The sequence below is a fragment of the Sparus aurata genome, chromosome 5 (assembly GCF_900880675.1).
Source record: "Sparus aurata chromosome 5, fSpaAur1.1, whole genome shotgun sequence".
Taxonomy (NCBI): domain Eukaryota; kingdom Metazoa; phylum Chordata; class Actinopteri; order Spariformes; family Sparidae; genus Sparus; species Sparus aurata.
In genome coordinates this window covers 6,522,053-6,541,537 of record NC_044191.1, presented here as the reverse complement: position 1 = coordinate 6,541,537, position 19,485 = coordinate 6,522,053, and positions in this window count along the sequence as shown.

Below are 19,485 nucleotides of genomic sequence, written 5' to 3'. Positions count from 1 at the left end.
CCAGTTGATTTTGCAGAAATCATGAGCACCAAACCATAAATCATTGATATTCACCAGCATGGTAAACGTGAGACACAAGAAACACACGGCGACTCCCTACCTTTGAAGCAGCCATAAAGCCGTAATATGTGTCCATTCCTCAATTATCTATATTCCAGTTGTCCGTAAGAATCCACTGATCAAAAGCATCAAAATGGTTTTTCATAAAATTATTCCAGCTTGTGAATATCGTCCTGTAAAGTCCATTTGTTTACCGTCTGCCAACTTTGTCCGGCAAATAAAGTCCATACTTTACCGGCCGCACCGAAATGTTTTCTAGTTCCTGTATGGTGATGTTGGGTATGCTTGTTTTCAGCACTTTGCTGGCTACAAAATAAAAGTGTCCCCATCTTTTTCTGTTCAGTTTTCACCCCAGCAGAGCCCCTGAAGTAGATCGAGCGCTGCCTGTTTGAAGGACCAATAGACTTTGTTTACTGTTTTTCGCTGCCTTAGTATAGGAATAGCGTATTGGCTATCGACATGTCAATCACTCAGGCTTCTAGCCAATTATTTTACCTTTCTAATGAGGGCAGGCGTGCCCAGGTCAGGTATTTATGAGCCGAGGGGTTTCCGTGCGTCTGGCGACTTGTGGGCGGACTTTACGCAGCAGACGCATGGTGAAGAGACGCAGCAGACGCATGGTGAAGAGACGCAGCAAACATTTACATTTCTTCGTAGGCATTTTCATAGTTTACAATGGCGAAAGCCAGGAAGAAATCCAAATATATCCGAGAAGATGACCAGGAATGGACTATAGCATCATCTGATGAGAGTCAAGACACTGAGTATGACTCTGAGAGAGAGGAGATGTTCGCTCAGGGACTTGACGACATCTTAGATCGGTGAGTAACGTTATCTTTGATCATGTTTTATTTATTTATTTAGCTATGAGTGAAATTTGAATGAAAGTTAGTGGGTGGGGTTTGTTTTTATGATTACAGTGAACAGTACAGTATACATTAGCATGTCATAAATGATGCTAGCGCCCCAGGGCCTAATTAGCCTTGCTAAGCCTAGCTAGCTAGCTAGCTACTCCACTACTCAACTAAAGTTATGTAATCTTTGTAATCCTATTCTATAATGTCAGCGTTTTCCCTGCCATTATACGGCTTAGGCGCGGCGCCCAAGCGTTTTTGCCTCCCACCTAAGCAGGGTTCTCCCCAGACGGTGGAACAGTGGCGCTACGCCGGTATACCGCTAGGTCAGCGGCGCTATACTACGCGCGTGACGGTGACGAGCGTCCGTCCCCCGGCTGACGGCGATGAGCGTTCGCGCACCCCCCCCACCCCAAAACACACGGTGCGCCGCAACACTAAACATTTCTGGGGAGAACCATGAATGTAATTCATTTTGAGCCTCTAATTCCCTTTTATTTAGATTTTTTTTATCAAGCTTGTAAACAAATTGAACTAGATCTTTTTCACTGACCAGACACTGGGAATATTCCCCCAATTCAATTATTCTGTTTATGTACAGTTATTTCCCTGATGTTTTTGTATAATATATAATATCATATCCGTGTTTATTTGTTTCCTATGTAAATAACACCCCATTGAAATGCATTTATATATTTTTTCATTATATTTGGTAACATTTGTGCATTGCATTGTGTTTTGTAGGTCACAGTCTGACAGTGACGTGGATTGGGAGCCTCAAAGTAGGACACTCAGACGCCAAACCCCATCTCCTGCTGAAGGTGGTCGGCAGAAGCGGCAACGTTCCTCCTCTGCATCCACCAGTGCTACCTCCCCCGCTGCATCTTTCACTGCCCCCTCTGGCTCAGGGGACGCTGCAGCTTCTACACCAACTGCTGGACGTTCCCGTGCTGCCAGACGTGCCCGGGGGAGGGGCAGAAGAGGAGGATCCTCCAGAGCACCTAGCTCCCACACGGAGGAACAACAGTGGCATGATGTGGGGGATGACGACGTTGAGCCTGCTCAAGTTGCCTTCATGCCGGTGAGACAGCCCGGACCACAGCAGGAGACCAGAGTGGCAACCAGTCCACTGCAGTTTTTCAGACTGTTTTTCACTGACGCAGTGCTTGGGACTTTGATGGCAAACACTAATGCCTATGGAGCAAAGGGGCATGAAGGGAAAAAAGAGGTCTGGCATAACATTGGCTTAGATGACATTTTTTCTTACCTTGCCATGGTAATATACATGGGGATGGTCAAGTGCCCTACGCTGGTGGATTACTGGAAAGGGTCCCGCCTCTATAGCCTTCCATTCCCCCCCTCTGTGATGTCCCGAAATATATTCCTCAGGATTTCTCGTGCTCTCCACATGAGTGACATCACAGCAGATGAGGAGAATACAGCTAAGAGGGGGACACCAGCTTATGACCGCCTGGGCAAGATCAGCCAGATTGTCAAAGCCTGCAAAGCCCACTTCCAGCCAGAGCAACACATCGCAATTGATGAAAGGATGGTTGCATCAAAGGCCAGAATCTCCATAAAGCAGTACATCAGGAACAAGTCCACTAAGTGGGGATACAAACTGTTTGTTTTGGCAGATTCTGGCACTGGCTACACGTGGAATTTTTTTGTTTATGAGGGGAAGTCACCTAGCGCTGGAAAGGGACTGAGCTATGACTCTGTCATGTACCTCATGGACTTCGATTCCCTTGGTACAGGTTATCAGCTTTATGTTGATAACTTTTACACAAGCTCCCAACTTTTTCTGGACCTGCTAAAGAAGAAGACAGGGGCTTGTGGTACCATCCGCACAAACCGGGTTGGTTTCCCCAAGACCACCATCAATGACTTCACCAGGGGCACTCCTCGGGGGACAATCAAGTGGATCAGGGACAGCGAACTCCTTTTTGTGAAATGGATGGACACTAGAGAGGTTGTCATGTGTTCCACCATTCACAAGGCATTCACTGGTGATACAACCCGAAGGAGAGTGAAGACAGCTGGACAGTGGGCGGCGATCGATGTCCCCATTCCAGCACCAGTCAAGGACTATAACCAGCACGATGAGGCGATGAGCGTCCGTCCGTCCCCCGGCTGACGGAGTTGATGACCGTCTGTCCGTCCATCCGTGTCTTCCCCCCGGGACTGACGTTGACGAGCGTTTGTTGATATTGGCACAGTTATACATACAGTAATAGTGTATTGATGGATAATACAATCCTTGTTTGAAATTCAGTTCAGTATAGTCTGTCATTTTTGTATAATGGTAACTATTCTGTAGTGTCTTGTCACATGACAATATCTCAATATGGCCACCTAGAAGCGTGTGGAAACCCCTCCAACCACCCATCAAATGAATGTGTGAATAAATTATGTTTTGAATCATGGAGAAAGGTTTTATAGTCACCAAAATGCTTCAGTAATGTTTCCAGTGTCACAGAAGTGAGTAAAAGCATTTGGCACAATTTGGCCATTTGGAGACGTTTTGGAGAGGTTCGTGGACGCCAGTGACACCACAAACTAAAACCTCCATAACTCCCATAAGGGTAGGCCTAGAAGTCTAAAATTTCACCCAGGTGTAGTTGACAAGATGAGGAAGGTATGTGCTATATGCCTTACATAAAGCACATCCTAGTTATTGTTATTCAAATATGACCTATTATTTTCGAAGACAGAAAAAATCTATTAGAGCCATGTTTGAACTGATGTCATTTTGGTTGTGTGTATGGTACATGCTAAACACATTCACAGAAACTAGAGGTTGTCAGCTTTCAAATGGCATATCATACATCCATCTCGGACTTGTAGTTCTTGTGTTATCAGCTTTTCCATTTGGGTATGCTAAATAGGCGAAATTACTGAAAATGGGTGGGTGTGAACAGGTTAATAAAGCTCGCTTTTGTTCCCCCATTTCCTGCCTCCTGTACGTGTGTCTGCATTTGGGTCCTCACTTAGCCATACCTTAAAGAGTGAATGAAGTGGTTGCACTTATCTCCACTGGTGGTCTTACCTCAAGAGTCTCCAATTATAAAATTCTCAAAGGTTTAAAACAACTGTGAACGTGTCACACTAACATCTAGGCCAGTGGTTCTTAACCGGTGGGGCCCGCCCCCCTGGGGGGGCGCGGACACTCTCCGGGGGGGGGGGGCGAGTAGGCTACAGGATGGGAGAAGAAAAAAAAAATCTGAAAAAAAAAAATAAAAAAAATCACGAAAATTCCCCCCATGTCGAAATGCAAGTAGTTGGACCATTATAACACACAAACAACTCATCCTTCTGGCGGCTTTTTTTTTTTTGTCAAAAGCGACTACCGACAAATCTATCTTTTACTGGTGTTATTGGAGACTTTTGTGGTGTTTGGAGACGCTGACTTGACAGCACGTATCACTCTGCAGTTACTGTGCTCAACGAGCAGCGGGTGCTGCCGTGAGTCCCTCCCCCGTCCAAAAGCACTCACAGGCGGTCAGTCTCTCAGTAGCCTCGCGCAGCAGTCCAGCCTGCAGTCGGAGCAGAGAGGAGACAGACAGCACTCCGCGTCCAGGATGCGCATGGCCGCCGCCGTCCCCGCCCTGGCGTACAGAGTGGGGTGTAAATGTAACTTATATTACCAAATAATAGCCGGGTTTTAATTAACCGCAGGGACACGCCGGATGCAGGTGTATATTTTGATAAATAACCAAATAAATGCCGGGTCTAATTCATTGATTTATTTTTTAATCAAGGAAGAAGACGTGATCACTGACAACCGACGTTTTTCTTCTTCGCCTTATTCACATATTGTGCTTGTTTCCTGTCAGTCAGTATCACATTGATGATCGCCATTGCTCCGGTGCAGCACAAAATAAAAAGTACGACTTCAAATTCAAACTTTCTGTCGTAAAATATGCAGAGGAAAACTCGGGAGAAGCAGCCGCTAGACGTTTCTCTGTCGACCCCAAGAGAGGGAGAGATGATGAAAAAATCAAAGTGAGCTTTAGCGTCTGTCCGAGGAGGACTGCAGCAGGGCCAGGCTGCCTGCTGGAGGGAGGAAGAAGGCGTGCTCAGCTGCAGACACAGCGGAGAGGTGACGAGACTCATCATGACTGACAGGCATCAAGGCCACTCAGCGTTACCTTGCCGACCCGCCCCTAGATATTTCATTCACAAAAACAGGGCCTGTAGCAATTCTGGACAGCTGTTTTTTTTCTTCTTCCTTCATGGGCCCCTGACGGTGTCTCTCTGTGTGTGTGTGTGTGTGTGTGTGTGTGTGGGGGGGGGGTAGGAGGAGGGGGGGCCCCAACTGTAATGAACCAGCTTTGGGGGGGCCCAGCTTGCAAAAGGTTGAGAACCTCTGATCTAGGCTAATCAACCAATATTACAAGAGATTTGCAATGCAGTAAAATTGTTATTGATTGAGAACTTATACCACTTATGGCCTGGCCCAAAAAAAACAGTCACACTAATATTTTCTTTTGATTAAAGTACAAAAACACAAAACAGAACAAGGCACATCAATAAGTACAAAAATGCAGATACTAGTGGCATATTTTGCTGGTTCGGTAACTGACTGTTTCTCATCATGGCATATAAGGAAAAGAAAAGAATAACAACAAGGAGTGACAATTGTGTGCATGCACAGATGGACACAGATTGTACCCCACAAACAGAATGCTCCCGTATTTCATAATAATATTGATTTTAATAAGGAAAAAGACAAAATTTAATTAAAAATATAAAAAATATATAAATCTCTTTTCATGCAAGGAATCTCTGTCTGTCTGTCTGTGTGTGTTTGCCTCAAATATCTCTGCGGATCAGGATCAGACTGACCCGAGAGTTTCCACATGGCTGCTGTGTGGTTCAAGGGTGTGCAACATCGCATTTGTTTGGACTACAATGATACCGTTGATAAATTATTTCAGAAATGCTTTACGAATTCCGCTAGCATTGCTAACCATAGCCACCATAGTCACATGCGCACCAGAGCCAATCACTGCACACCATAGCCATGTGCGCACCAGAGCCAATCACTGCAGAGCTCAAGCCCACGACACACCTTGAAGTCCGTGTAAAGCAAATTCAGCCATTTTCTTCTAAACACATTAAAAAGGTCATAAATGTATTTCCTTAAAACATGTAAAAAGCCATTCAACCATTTAGAATTTAATTTTGGAGCTAGGCTCACAAACTGTGTTTCAAAATTTCTGTGTTCAGGATTTAATGGGCGGGTCAAAAAAACCATGATTTGCAAAAACCCTGCCGTGCTGCGGAAGCGGTATAAATACATTCAGCGCATTAGCTTCGGTGGTTTTTCCGCTCGCTCTCGTGTCTTGGACAGCATCTCTTAGAATAGTTTGCAGCTAGCTAACCAGTCAACCAGCTAGCTAACCAGTCAACCAGTCAGCTAAACAGTCATGTCTCCTCCACATCGCTCGTGCATCTTTCCTGGATGCCACAGTGTGGAGGTTAACGGCGCTGTTAACTTAATTAAGTTTCCTACGATGACAATGTAAGGAAATGGTGGATCGATTTTATTAAGAGGAGCTACTGTGTTGAGTTAAAAATCACCACCATCACCCTTCTCTGCAGTGTCCACTTTACCCCCGATAGTTACATATGTAAAGTCTGGATATCTGAAGAGTCCGTTGACGCTGGTCAGTGGGGCCGAACCGATCCTCCCCATCCCGCTGACAGTGCATGCTCTTATCTCTGCCACCGGCATTATGTGCCCGCCTGCGACCGTCCTGTTTGCTATTTGTGCCGCTGCATGGTTTTACACGTGAGTGAGCGTCCTCGTGCTGAAAATGTGACTTCTCGCGCACGTGACGTCACTCCCCGAGATGCAAGAAGAAAGCAAAAATATATATTTTTACTAAGGAAAATGACAAAAATAATAGTAACGCACAGTGATTTGAATAAGTAACTTTAATCTAATTAGTGGTTTGGAAATATTACCGCGTTAGATTACTCCTCTCTGAAATAAGTGGTCAGATTAGAGTAATGCGTTACCGGCATCACTGCACGGGCTCGGCTCGGGTCGGGTTTGATTTTTTTTTGGGCCAGATCTAAGAACTAAGTGTAAGTGTGTGCTTATGTATGTTCTAAATATTGGACATTTGGGCAGTTAAATGCATCTTGCTGAAGGTGCAAATCCTGAAAGTGATTTTACATCGTGCATCCTGTCATGCCCATGTAATGTTAGCAAATGTTATTGCATTTAATCATGACATGATTTGGCCTCATTCCCTGAGCGGAGTCCATCTGACAGCACAGTGATAATCTACAGGTAATATTTTATGTGCACCAATATAGCTATGACAAGGAATTATATGTAGACTGGGGTTTTACGTTTGTGTGTAATGTAAAACATGGACTGTGAGGAACGAGGCTGAGCACTATCAGTGTCTGACTCAGAGTCAGTTTCTCGCTCTGATGGCTCAAACAGGTCGGGCTGGGTCCGTCCGATGATGCTGCTAGCTTCCATTGTTACTGTAGGTTACATCCTTGTACAGTACACGGAGGCGGCTCCCCGCGTGGGCGTGGCTCCAGCGCCTCTAACTGCGAGCCCCCAGCGTTTCACAGCAAAGAGAAGTGCTTGTTTTTCCATGATTTTGAGACCTAATTTTATATACTTGGTAATTTTTGTAATCTTTCAATTTTGGCTCAGTGGTCAATGACACATGTTTCTGTGGTGTGACAAACTCATAACACAAATTTATTTCTGATTTACGCAGACTTTAAGAAACAAGCAGATTTATTCCTGCAGTGGCGCAAGCTGGACCGGGATTTTGCCGGTGGTTCGGTCCCGTTCTGTGCATCTAAACTGACTGTTGTGGATTAATGAGACTAAACGAGTCCGGACCGAGTCTGTTCCGGTCTGAGGAGATCCGGATACGCCAGGACAACAAAGTGGAATCGGAATCTGTGGATGTTCGTGTGTAGCTAGCTGCTAGCCCACCCCCACGGCCCACCTCCCAAGTCAATGGACCGGACGCACCGGCACGTCCAACACTGGACTTAGGGTAAATAATGTCCGCCGCGCTTTTTTGCGAACATTGCCGTCACGTTTGCTTTGTGTCTGGTGCAGGAAGAAACTGTAAAAACAGGCTTTTGTCCCGCAAGCAGCAAGTTTGGTTGCTGAGGAACAGGGAAAGTTGTGTGAGGGACGCCGGCGGTGATACAGACAGCGACAGATATGGCGAGTTTTGAGAGTTGAGAGATTTGTGACATATAGCGTATTTGGAGTGTATAGTTAGTATGTTATATAGTGTTTAGTGTAGTGTGTTTAGTGTGTAGTGTAGTCGTTTTTTTGTGTTGTTAGTCAAAACAATGAGGAGACTGCTGAATGTGCTCTTCATTGAGCTGAGGAGCCTGAGGCATTGCCTGCATTTAAATATAAATAGTTACATATAACTTTGTAAATTTCTAAAACTTATGCACAAATTTAGCAAACAACAATTTATATTTGCATTATAACTAATGCAATTGGTTCATTAAACATATTTGTGGTTTTCACAGGAAAAAAATCTTTTTCCTACTCTGATTTTATGTTAGTTTGTGATTTTAGGTCCATAGTGTTAATATAATATGTCAAAATGAAAACATAACTGTACAGTCACACATGTGAGGTTGTGCTGAAAATAATGACACCAAAAAAGGCAAGGTAAATAGTTTTTAAGGTGAAATATAATGGTATAATCAAAAGTAGTCAAAAACAGCCAATTATATCCCTGACGTCCCACCTTCAAACACAACCTCATTTGGCCATCCATGAAAAAGCTACTTAACCTCCCACTTTTCTATAGGAATACATGCTTCGGGACAGGGGAGCATTTTCCCCAAGATACCTTAGCACCTCGTGCCATACTACTAGTCTAACAAAGGGGTTTGCAGTGTGTTCCTTCAAAAAGGCTACATTTGCAGAATAAAGGTAGAGGTGTAAGGGGATTTTTGAAGTTGTGATTTCCTCCATCCTTATCCACTGCAGTGGTGACTAATGTTCAGCTCGCGGTGAATTCTGACTATTTCACTCCGTTTTAACCATGTCTGGATGTTTTTTCAGGCAGAGCGTTCCTCACGCAGCCGGATGGTGTGGTCTCTCCTCCCGTTCTAACTATCTCCCAGAGTGCTGTCCGAACTGCAACGCAGTTGGCCCGTGACGTCATGACGCAATGCTCTCTCGGCTCTGCAGTTAACCCTATAGATGCCAACTATCTCTCTCACACACTCATTCAGACTAAATAACAGACTTTTACTCCTTTTTTTTTCCCATTTTTTTCCACAGCTTATGAAGCCTGGGCTACATTTAACTCACCCATAAAGTGTTGTATTATCCTCCTAATCTGCATATGTGAGGTGTCCACACCTGATGATTTGTCCAGTGCAGGATTTAGAGTGCAGTTAAAGTCTCCTGCCATACAAATGTGACCATGTAGCATGGATAAAGTTAAAAAACAAGCTATCATAAAACTGTATATCATCGCTGTTAGGACCATAAGGACATATTAAATTAATGTCTTCATTTAATAAAGAACCCTGGGCGATAACAAATCTGCCTGCGGTATCCTGTATGATATTAATAACCCTCAATGGTACAGATGAGTGTACAAGTATTGCGACCCCTCTTGCATGAGAGGAGAATGAGGCAGATATGACTTGACCTTGCCACCTTCTTTTTAAGGGGGTATATTTACTGGAAAGTAAATGGATTTCTTGAATAAAAGCTATCTGCTATCTGCTGCTTCAACCTGGACACTACTTGTTTTATTTTCACTATCTTCCTAAGACCCCTAACATTCCATGAAATGATATTTATTTTAGTATGACCGCTCATGATGGAGTCAGCAAGCTTAGCTTATTTGCAACCAACTTATTAACCATGCCTTATAATAAAGTGAAAAGTATGCCTTTAGAACAAACAAATAAAACAGGAAATAACAAGGGCCTCTCCCAAATGAGGCAACATCAATTAGGACTAGCCTAAACCCTGTGCGGCTGAACACGCACATCTCCCCTCCCTCCCAATTACTGGATCCTGGTTAGACTGAAGCCAGGTCCTCTAGAGGAGCAATATCACAACCACTACTATGAAAAGAAAAAATAAGGAAAACCTAAAATAGGTTGGACGTGCTCCGATGGATTGCATATTTATACGGATGGAGTATGGTTAGTCTTTTGTTAGTAGCCTGCCTGACAGGACAAAGTCTATGTTAACCTCCAAACTCGTCATTGATTAGGCAAAGAGCTTACCAGGACAGTCTCTGAGAGATCAACATCGGATATCTTATCACTCAGTCAAAGTTTCTTGGTACTTGCTGCGTTTCAGCTGACTCTTTCTGCATGTCATGGTTGGTGTTTGCCTTCTTAATTTTTCGGATGAATTTTTGAGCATGGGATGGGGAGGTAAAGTAGTGCCAGCTCCTGTTGTGTAGGATTCGCATTTTTGCCGGGAACATAAATCCATATTCCTTACACAATTGGCACAGACTTTGTTTCACTCCATCAAAAAGTTTTCTCTGTCTTTGGACTTCAGTGGAGAGATCCGGGAAAAACATGACACGGCCACCTTCAATTGTGATTTCGTCTTTCAGACGTGCTGCTTTCATAACTTGATCTCTATCTCGATATGTCAGGAATTTCACCAGAATAATCTGTGGCCGAATTCCATCCGACCCCCGCCGATCCTGGGTCAGCTCCAGCCTTTTCCCCAGTCTATAGGCTTGCTCGATAATTAGCGGTTGTCCTGTTTCTATGTCAAGTGCATTGGGAAGCAATGTCATCAAGAATGTACGGGCATCTCTATTCTCCGATCCTTCGGGTAATCCAACCAGCCTCAGATTGGAGGGGCGTTGAAGGTTTTCCAGCTCTTCCATCTGAGGTGAGTTTCTGGACTTTCTTCTGTGTGGTTTTGGCTAGAGTTGCTAGCGAAGTGATCTGGTCATTCGCTGTGCTAATGCGGGTTTCTGCTTCTGTGAGTCTTTCAGAAAATGTCCCTATAGCTTCTTTTATCTCCCGGTTGGAAGAAACAACTTCATGTAGCTGTATGGAAAAATCATTCCTCAGGGCTTGTAGGGCCGTTAAGATCTGGCTCTCAGCTTGAGTTAGCATCTCGCCAGGTGCCTGGTCCTCTGCGTTCTCCTCGTGTAGACTTTCAAAATCTGTGTAGGATAGTATATGGGCTTCACCTGGGCAGCACCATAAATATATATAATGTAGGAGACACTGCTCACACACCACTTTGATATATATGATTATTAATCACTGACAATTAATATTACACTCGTAAATGGGGCACCACCTCCGTGTTTAGTTATTGGAATAATCCGGAGGTCATTATTCCAAACACCTAACTGTACCAGTTGGCTTTGACAGTTAGAGTCCATTCAAAATCAATTTATTCGTCTCAATATTCTGAAGTAGTGACTTCTATGCACGTATCCATCGGTTCTCCATATTAAAATTAAGTTCCAGACAAAGACAACGATTATATATGTTTATTGACTAAATAATTTGGGGTAAAATAATGACATGACAATTTTAGACGAACAACAGATAACAGAAAAGGTAAAGACTGTAATTAGGAAATTAATAACGTTGTGTGACCGTCGGTAGATGGTAAAGTTAAAGGGTCGGGTTATATATATTAAATGTTACGGGAGTAATTTTTAATACTACGAGACCCTAATCTTAATTCTAAAATAGAAGTTAGTTACTTAGACAGAAGTCAGAACCTGTACAGAAGTCAGAGCTTTAGACACCACTCATTCTCACGTGTGTGGATCCAGCTGCATGAAGATGTTAGTCGGTTTTGTCTGGGAGTCAGGAGGCAATGAAGTTTGGTGTTCTTGAGAGTTCTGGGTTGAACTACTGCACGGCGCGTCGGTCCAGTAGCCAGAGGGAAGGCCGGTACTCTGTTGAGGAACTCTTGGTCCGAAGGCTCAGCGGGGTTTCCGCCTTGGGAGCGCTGGGGGCAGAGTCGGTCTTGGCTGGGAGCACACAAAGTCTCTTTTTGTTGGAGACTCCTTGCAAGGTTTGCAACGTTCTTCATCAGATGATCACAGTCTTGAAAAAGACTTTTCTTGGTGGTTTCAAGTAGTGGTACTCAAGTTCTGATTCTGAAACTAATTCAACTTCTTCTGAATCAGGCGGTGATACTTTAACAATAAAAAAATCTAAAAGAAAAGAATGTGTTCTATTAAAAACTTGAATAAAAGTAAAATACTTAAAGTAGGGATTCAATTCGATTCTATTTTGGAATCTGCTAAAATTAAGAAGTTGGAATTGTAATTTATTAGTTATTTAGGACTTATTTGAATTTGGGTGAGGCTAGACTGCAAGGGGGATTGGTATGTCAGACCCAGGAACAACAACGGTCGTAAATAACAGTTGGACATGTGAGGAGAAGAACACACAGATTAGGTTTCCCATTAAGCCTTCCCCCACTGGAGAATGTTTCACAGGGAGAGAAACGTAGATTAGTAAAACATCTTAAATCACCACATCTATGTAAGAAGACAGTCCTCCTTCCTTTTGGTGTGGAGAAAGAAAACACTATCGGGCTTGACCTTGTTTGACCTTAGGAAAAGGGGTTCATCTTCTTTGGAGGAAGGGGAACAGACCAAATGTGCTTAGTTGTTGTAAATTACTAAAAGAAGATCTCTGGTGATCTGTTTATAGCAAGATAAACAACATTCTCTCAGGATTTGCCAGGCCCAGGTATGGGGCTGGAAATTCCCATATGCTGGAAAAAGGAGTCGATTTGGGTTAAAGGTAATCATGGCCGAAATGAGACCACTTTAAGATGCAGAGACAAAGGCTTGTGTTCCTACATCTGTCTTTTTGTCGCCTTTAGGAGGTTGGTTTCTCCCTTGGTTTTTTGACATCGTTGGGAATGTATCTTAGCAAATATTTTGGGTGACAAATAGCTCGATTTAGATACTAAGAGATGGTAGAAATATATTAATTTCGTCAGAGCCTAGCCCCACACGTCCGCTCAGTTGCGCGTCATAACCGGAAAAACCACACGCTAATATTTGGTTGGACCACCTTTAGCTTTAATTATGGCCTGCATTTGCTGTGGCATCATTTGAATAAGCTTATGCAATGTCACAACATTCATTCTTGTCCAGAGTTGCATTCATTTTTCACCAAGGCCTTGTTTTGATGATGGGAGAGTTGGGCCGCTGTGTAAAATCCAACGCATTCCAAAGGTCCTCAGTGGGGTTAAGGTCTGGACTCTGCGGTGGCCAATCCATTTCTGAACCACTCTTTTACAATTGGAGCCCTATGAATCGTGGCAATTTCATCTTGGAATATGCCTGTGCCAAAAAGCAAAAATCCATTGATGGAAAACCCTGGTCGTTCAGTATATTCAGGTAGTCATCTGACCTCATTTTTTGGACACATAATGTTGCTAATGGCCATCACTCTGGAACAGGGTAAATCTGGACTCATCAGACCACATGACTTTTTTCCATTGCTCCAGAATCCAATCTTTATGCACCCTAGCAAATTGAAGCCTTTTTTCTGATTAGTCTCACGGATAAGTGGTTTTCTTAAGGCAACACAGCTGTTTAGTCCCAATGCATTGAGTTCTCTTCACATTGTGTGTGTGGAAATGCTCTTACTTTCATTAATAAACGCTTTGAGCTCTACTGGTGATTTTTTTTATGATTTGATTACACAAAACAGTTCAGTGATCTCTGATCTCAATCAGTCAAGACTTTTTTTTCGACCACTCGTCTTCCTTGAAGATGATGGTTCACCACTATCTTTCCAGATTCTAATAATACATTGGACAGTTCTCAATTCAATTTTGGTAGTTTTAGCAATCTCCTTCGTCATTTTCTTTGCTTTATGCAGGACAATAATTTGAACCTTCTGAAACAGCAAAGTCTTTTCCACAACCACAGGATATGTCTACCAACATGGTTGTTTAAGAAATGAGAAGCTATTTCCAACATCAGTTAACCTGTGAAGTATCTGGATGGAAACACATTCTGATCTTTGAGTTTACATAGTTTAGATTTAACGATGACTAATTGTTTTTCCTTGTGTAGCAGCAGGATGCTTTTATATCTGGTCATTAATTGAGTGCCAATGGTAGCCACCCATGTGACATAAGAAAAGTCACGATCAGCTGACCGCTGCTGCTTTGTCTGCTGCTTTGTCTGCTGCTTTGTCGCAGCTTTGCCGCTGCTCTGTCGGCTGCTGTGTCACAGCTTTTGGCCGCTGCATTGTCGCTGCTTTGCAGCTGTTCGCTGCCAAGTCACTGCCATCTTAAGTGTGCCTTCATGGCTATGTGTTTAGTTTCATTTTGACAACTTAACTTGTTTTTTTGTTAACTTGTTTTCTTTATCCCACCTGTCTTGACTTTTGATATCTTTTGACCTTAATTTGATTCAATTAACTAGTGTAATTCATTTGTTTAGGGCAGGTGGTGTTTAATTTTGTTTGTATATAATTGGTGCTATTTGCTTTCTTTTCTTGTTGGTTTATTCTGGGCAATAGATATTTTGTTTGGTTTAATCATAATTTGCCCAGTTTCCATTTTTATACTAGTTTTGTTTCACTATGTGACCATTCTCGTTTGTTTTCTTTGCAGAGGCCGGTGGTGGTGGCGGTGCTGGTGACCTGGGTGGTGGTGTCCCTCCCTTCCCTGTGTGCTGTGCTTCCCTGGGATTTTTGGTTATTCACAAATTGTGTGTGAGTGTGTGACTGTCACGTGCCCGGGTGATTTATGATATTTTGTTTGGACCCCTTCCCTCACTAGTTTCCCCACACCAGCAGGCCTCAGGCTGAATAGTCTCTTTTATAATTTGTGGGCGCTGCATTATTTTAATATTTAATAATAAAATGTATTTGATTGTGAACCACGTCTCATGCCTAATGAGTGACCTTACTTGCGTGTCCTGAGATTAATTGACAGAGTTAAATCTTTGGGTGAAAGTCCCAAGGTGGCGTTGTTGCAGTCCTACCCTGTGAACACAGGCAATTCGATATTACTGTCTTGTGTCCTCCCCTACGCTCGCCACACTTGTGTGGGTGAAGGTCCAGGAGTTGGTTTACAACTGTGAGGGTGTCAAAAGTTACCAGCCACCCAAGCCATCATAAAACACTTGAACCTGAGTTTGACCTGCACGCCAAAAGGTGGGAGATGAGCAGGGAGACAGGTCAACTCCTCTTTTAGTCTATTGGATAATTTACCAAGGTGACCAACTAGAAGAAGTGGATGTGTACTGGAAAAGGGACTCTAAAGGCCCATGCAGGAAGAGAACTTGGGGTGGCTACTTGTAGAATTCCTAAAGGCCCCCACACACCGCCCAGACGTCCAGCTGCCTTCTCCCACCACTCTCCGACCACTCTGTTGCCTCTTGTCTGACCCGTTCGGCAGAAAAGTCGAATTGAACACACCGCTTTGACGTGCTGCCAGCTCCACAGTAGCGTGTACATTCTGCGCTTGCGCAAGATGCAATGAGGGGGTGGCTCTAGTGTTAAAGACGCTGGATTAGAGGTTCATGCACGCAACTCTTTACTTTCGATCAAAACGAAACTTAACTATTTCAGACAAACAGCTGCATACTAAACATGCAGCAAGGCATTACCAAACGAACACAGATTAATTTGTCCTGAACGGACATAATAACAGCTAGTCTCATGCCAGTACTCCAAAACATGAAAACAAGAAATGACGGAACAGGGGCATAAGAAAACCAATGCACACACAGTATTCCGTCCCTCCCACACACCATGCTGATTCGCTAGCACACCACCAATCAGAGTATCCAATGGTTCAGACGGTCGACAGCCAACCTCCTCAGACTTTGCATGTTGAATTGTGTAGCTGTCACAAAAAATGTGCTCTTAACACATTTAAATGTCTTTATTGCCTTTGTTTTGTTTGCCTTTTTATTTTATAAATAGTATTTTGAAATGTATATTGTTTGTTTGTGGTGACACCTACTGGCCAAGCCAGTGTACAGGACCGAATGGGCAGCATGCTGTGTGCACATGCTTAATTGTCAATTAGAGAGGAAGGGTGTGTGTTTAGTTGGAAGCTGCATGCAGAAAAAGAATTGGTACTGAAGAGTAATAGTGCAATAAAAAAGGATGGTAACCACTCCAAAGTATTTTGGACAGAAAGCGCACACGGTATGTGGTTGTATTTTATTTTATACTAATAATCACTGCATGAAAAGTGGGATTTTCGGCCCTGTAAACGCCCGGAAATCTCCCTAATTTTCGGCAGGTAACGACAATTTACAGCCTGTGAGCGTGGCGTTTGTCGGTGCCGAAAATTGTCAGAAACGAACCATGACGGCAGTGGAGCTCCCGGAGGTGCGAACGGGCTTAACTACAGAGTGGGCTTAATAAAAATACCACTTTTGAAACTGCCAGTTATATGAGACACTGGTTGATGGATAGAGTACTTTATTAATCTCAAAGGGAAATTAAAGTATTACAGCCACTTGACATAAATCAAAATACAAAAACAATGAGGTAGGTAAAAGAAACAAATACAATTAAAGGCTGAATTATATATAATAACTGAATAGACTAACTCATATCAAATATAATTATGAAGCTGAAACTAGAAGACTAGAGAACCTTAACGAAAACTACAACTATAATATACTATTTGCTGTTTAATTATGTTAATATGCTACAGTGTAGGACACTGTCCATTAGTGTAAGTCAGGTGGATATTGCTGTGCTGTCCATGGATGTTAGAATTAAGTGTGCATTGATAGTTGAATAATAAAACATACAAAATAGTGAAAGCACAAATTATTGTTTAATAAACAATTGAACGTAACATTTTTGCCTGCTTATCTGTCCGATAATTTTATTGATCACTGAGATAGCTTTGACTTGGAATGAAGTTGTTCCAATATAAAAAAAAATAGCTTTGATGTAGTTAAGCTACTTTTGCCATTTTGCTGTAGCTTAGCTTGCTACATTTCTCTGGGGAGTAGCTTTGGTGTAGTGAAGCTTAATTTAATGTAGAGTAACTTGTAGCTTAGCTCACTACTTTTTTCGAGTAGCTTGCCCAACACTGCGTTCATGACTTCACACAACAACAATGAACGAAGAAGCAGATGAGACCGCTCTGGTTGGCCCCGTGGATGGGAAATTTTGTTTTAAAAAGCGGACGGATGGCAGCGTAGATAAGAGCACGGATGTGTGCAAATTATGCAAGAAGGAGTTCGCGTATCACCGCAGCATATCAAGCCTCAGATATCACCTAAATGCTAAGCAACTATTTATTATGTTGTTGTTGCAACTGACACTTTATGTTGAACTGTTTATTGTTTTGGGCTGAAATTGATTTGTTTAGATCAACTGTTGGTAAAGTCTGTTATGGCCTCTGAAGATAGACGTTTTCTAATAGTCAGGGTTTCCAATGTTCTGAATGTACTTGAAAGTATTGTGTTTTACTTAAAAAACAAAGTGTTATAGTTTACAGAAGGTCTACCTACCTATAGGCTACCTGAATCTCTGAAATGTATTCCTAAATAAGCTATTACTACACTTTATGGCAAAAATTGCACTGGTCTGTTGGTCTTGAAAAAAAACCCAAACAATGTTTTGTTGCTTAAGCTTCTGTATTCAGTCATTATTCAATGGTATACTAAAATCCATTTGAAAAAAATTGCTTCTCACTGTTCTCAGGTCAAATATTTATATGCGATTAAAATGCGATTAATTTCGATTAATTAATTACAAAGCCTCTGATTAATTTGATTAATTTTTTTAATCGAGTCCCGGCCCTAATATATATATATATATATATATATATATATATATACATATATATTTTTATATTTTTATATTTATGATATCATCAAGGACATGAATGAATTTAATGAGGAAAGGAACATTTACCAGGAAGGTGTTGTTTATTCAAAGAAAGAGTTTTATTAGCACAAACACAAACACACAACATGTACAAAGCATAATCTGCCGCATACTGACGAAAATCCCACTTTTCATGCAGTGAATTTTTGTGTTTACAATATTCTATCTGGTACTAATGTCTTGTGTTTGTGATATGCATTTTATTTCAGTTTTTCACAGTGTTTGCCAATTAATGCCAGAAAATAAAAACGGGTCAAACATCAGTCGGAGCGTGGCTTATCTGTACCAAAAGGAAGAACTTTGGGAGTAGGGATGTAATGGTTACCGGTGTCACGGTAAACCACGGTACAATTCCCGATGGTGAAGGTTACCGTTTAAGTTTTAATTACCATGGTAACCGCCACGGTCGGTAACCACGGTGTGGAAAACTTGAGGCGCATGCGCAGCGTGCAACGTGCGCTTGTTATGTAGTGAAGAAGAAATGGCGGAGGGAGGACGTGATAGTAGGGGCCCTCACGGCATTTTTCTGCCTTCAAAGAGAAACAAATCTGCAGTCTGGGCATATTTTGGTTATTATAAGAACGCTTAGGGACAGCTGGTCGAGGATAGCAGCCCTATCTGCAGGAGCTGCGAGAACAAAGTTGTTGCGAGGGGCGGCAACACCTCCAATTTACTTACTTTAACTTTACGACCATCACCCGCAACTGTTCAGCAAATGCAAGGTAAGCTAACCTTAAGCTCGGTTGCATGATGTATGTGCATGTCGAGTTTTCTCTTTCTAATTTGCTGTTGTCACTAATGTAAACTGACCAGATAGTGGTATAATGGAACGAAGTTGATCCGTGATTTGGCACGTTATCTGAACCGCTTATTAACTGTAGATTTCACTTTTTAAAGTCAACCTAATAATTCCCCAAATATTGATGCAGAGCTGCAGTGAGGAGGATTTGACACAAACACGTACTGGGTGGACTGAGTTAGTGAACACAAACTGACTGAGATGACTGACTTTCATCTCAGCTCCGTTCACCTGAGCAGCGTCTACCTGTGGCTCAGCAGCATCTGACCAATCAGACTGACCGAGTCCACTGACTACAGACGAGCAGGCAGACAGAGAGACAGACAGCCAATATATAAGTAATATCAGAAATATATAACACTTGCGGAATATTTGTAGAATAGACTATATATAAAGAATAATATAAAATGGTGAATATAACAAGTGTCTAGATAGAAATAAGAGCCAAAATAGAGTATTCATAATTCACTTAACAACAATAATCCTTTTTGTTTTGATCTAAAAAATTATCCAACCTATTCCTCACAAAAGTGATATGATCTAAATTGTGAGTTTTGTAATCTGTTGGTAGCACCCTTAATATTAAGTAACAGTGACAGTAATAATTAATAATTACATTTTCTATTCATTTTTTTCACAGAGAGGGTCTGCTGGCCAATCGAGTGCTAATACAACTACATCTCATTCTACCTCTGTAACGCAGACATTAAAGAACACGTTTCAAAAACAGGCTGCCTCATCACAAAAAGCCAATGACCTATTTTGCACAGTTTTGATACATTCTTTTATAATTATTTAATGTTGATTTTGCAGTGTTTTGTTAAGGTTTTGGATTTGGACAATTTTAATATATAATATATATAATTAAATATAAATCTTGATGAAATTATTTCAATG